Raw genomic sequence first — 3,214 nt, forward strand, 5'->3', positions numbered from 1 at the left:
CATGCCGGACTGTGTTCTCCCAAGCACCTCGACATCTTGACCCCTCGACATTTTATCCCGAGGTCCCTTGTCACGAACCCAGAATCAAGAACAGAATGGCTCAAGAACACACACGTGAGGATGGATCAAAGACTAGGGTTCATGCATGTTCTTGACGTGTTTTTCACGAGATCTTCATCTGGATCCTGACTCACGTGCACACCCCGGCATAAAGACCTCGGCTTCACTTTCCGACACACCGTGGCACTCACCCATCAACCCAAGGAAGCGGTTCAGTACCCGGTTTGTTCCGGGCTGACCCGCGACACTTTCCCTTTGCTATAAATACATTTTGAGACTAAAAACCTAGTTATCTTATCTCTTATCTGTTTTTAGCTTTAAGAACTTGCCTCTTTTGTGAAACTTGATTAATCTAATCCGATATCTCGTTTTTGCATCAGAATCTTGTTCTCTCTTTATTTCTTTTATCATCCAGCATCAAAACTCCTTATCATGACTAGCTACACGTCTTGCAAAAGACTTAGTGAGCTCGTTATGATCAGTGAGTAGTCGTTTAAGCGGCTTTAGATAAGTAGATTAGGGTGCTTTCAAGATAGATTAGTGGGTTTAGGTGTCTAGTCTTGCATGTTTCATTCTTTAACCGACGAGATCTCTAGGCTGGATCCAAGCATATCACTTGAGGTTCAGATCTGAGGCATATCTCGCATCAAAAGTGTTTGTAGAAATGTCTGAACCACTCGGTTGAAGGTTTAAGAGTCTTTCATCGCGAGAGTGATAGTTTGTTCTCTTAAATGACATATTTGAACTGAATCTTATTGCTGATTGATTCGTGCTTCTCAAAAGACATTTTGGTATGAAGGAGGATCAGTTTAGATGTTTAATACTTTCATGAAAAGATTAACATGCCTTGAGTTCAAAGTTAAATGAAATCGCTTGATAAAATGATTCATTAACCCATTAGTTTAACTTGGAAGCACCCGAGTCAAATATCCTGTCTAAAGCTTCTGCCTTTATCATTCATTATCATCTGAATCACCTGTTTGTTGTTTGCATCTTGATTAGTTTAAATCTCTGTTTTTATTTAATTTTATTGCTTATTTGCTTGTTAATCATCGTCACCAAACTTTTACCTTCTTCTCTTGACTTAAGAGAACAAATGACATAGGCTAGTGTCTCGTTTACAAGCTTGGTTTGACACCCCTTATACTACTTTGACAAGGGGATTGATAACCCTTCTAAGAGCCTGAAAACTCTTAGTTATCAATTGGCGCCGTTGCCAACTTGTAGGAGCATTAGTCTCTTGTTTGTTCTTAAGTTCAAGCTTTTCTTTCTTTTGTTTTACTAACTCCTTTCCAAGTTCTTGTTTTGTTTTCAGGTGCATGAATTCCAGGTCTCGGAGCACAGGGTCGCTTTTCCCATACGACGATAACATCGACAGATTAGAAGGGCGAAATCGCGAGAGAGAACGTCACTTTGACAGACTTGGAATGGCAGAACAACAGCGAATGGAGCAACAAGCTCAGGCAGCCGAGCACCAGGCTCAGGCTAATCAGGCGCAGGCAGGAAGAAATGAACAACAAGCCTATGTTAATCAGCAACAGGCTCAAAGAAACGAACGGCTTGCTCAGCAAAACCAACACCAAGCGAATAGAAATGAGCAACAAGCCCATCATGTTCATCCGCCACCGCCACAAGTTCAGAGACAACATCCTCCAATCTGTGTTGGAGAGAATGACCGAGCTAATGCACACCAATACCGAGCTGGGATTCAAGCTCCACCAGTTCAAAACAACAACTTTGAAATTAAAGCCTCCCTGCTCAATATGGTGCTAAACTCAAAGTTCCACGGTCTGGCTGGAGAAGACCCTCTCGAGCATCTAGATCAATTTGATCGGGTTTGCGACTTAACCAAGATAAATGGCGTCTCCGAAGATAGCTTCAAGCTACGCTTGTTCCCTTTCAGCCTCGGTGATAAAGCACACCAGTGGGAAAAGAATATACCGAGGGGTTCTATACAAACCTGGGAGCAGTGTAAACTGGCGTTCTTATCAAAGTTCTTTTCCACATCACGCACGGCTAAGCTCAGGAAGTGAGGCCTGGGAACGGTTCTTATCAAAGTTCTTATCAAAGTTCTCAAGTTTCACGCAGCACAACAACGAGAGCTTTAGTGAGGCCTGGGAACGGTTTAGGAGCTATACTAACCAATGCCACACCACGGCTTCTCAGAGGCATCCCTCTTGAGTACTCTATACCGAGGTGCACTCCCCAAGATCAGAAACCAACTCGATACAGCTTCAAATGGGAATTTTCTTGGGAAAGAGATCAATGCGGCAATGGAACTAGTCGAGAACCTAGCTATGTCCAATGATACATATGGAGAGGACTTTGACAGAGCAAACCGTACAGAGGGATCTAGTGATGAACAGCGTATGAAAAAGGATATAAGAGAGCTTCAGAGCAAGCTTGACAAGTTTTGATGGCGACTCAAAAGCCAATAAACTTTGTAGGCGAGTTTGATGAGCAAGGGCCAAGTTTTGACAATGTTAATGAAGATGGTCTAACACAAGAGGAGCTGAATTACATAGGGAATCAGCAGAGGTATCAGCGGTTTAACAACTACAACAGTAACCCAAACCTCTCATACAGAAACCCGAATGTTGCTAATCCCCAAGACCAAGTGTACCCTGCTCAACAACAACAACAAAGCTATGCTCAAAAGGCTCCTTTTCAGAATACCTTCCAGCCCAAGCAACAGTTCAGTGGGAAACAGCACGGCACTCAGCAGAATCAAGCGGCTCAGGGTAACAACTTCAACAACCAACCACAGCAACACAAGTTTCCACCAGGGTTCAATCCGCAGCCGATGGGTAATCAACAACAGATTCAGGGAACGGGTCAGAATCAGATGGGGAACGACGTCTGTGGGATATTACAGCAACTGTTACAGGGCCAGCAAAGGGTTGAGAGCCAGCACGCGACAATGCAGCAAGATATCAGAGAGCTTAAGCAGAATCAAGCTTCTACATCATCAAGAGGCCCGACTTTACCGGGTAAACCGGAGCCGAACCCTAAAGAGTATGTGAACGCCATCACATTGAGGAGTGGTAAGGAATTACAAACTCCAACGCCTAAGACAAAGCTCATTGAGGCCAATGAGCAATTAGAGGGGGAGGCAGCCTCAGATGATGCGTGTAAAGAAGCGGTTTTTGAGAAG

General features: G+C 43.8%; 1 non-coding gene across 1 annotated transcript; it reads right to left on the reverse strand.

The window, feature by feature from the left end:
- Positions 1-2,115: 2,115 nt before the first annotated feature.
- On the reverse strand, positions 2,116-2,221 carry LOC112090113. The gene has a single exon (XR_002901468.1). It is a non-coding gene; the product is annotated as a small nucleolar RNA R71 (small nucleolar RNA).
- Between the last annotated feature and the right edge of the window lie 993 nt (positions 2,222-3,214).

This window comes from Eutrema salsugineum, unplaced genomic scaffold (genome assembly GCF_000478725.1).
Source record: "Eutrema salsugineum unplaced genomic scaffold, Eutsalg1_0 scaffold_11, whole genome shotgun sequence".
Lineage (NCBI taxonomy): Eukaryota > Viridiplantae > Streptophyta > Magnoliopsida > Brassicales > Brassicaceae > Eutrema > Eutrema salsugineum.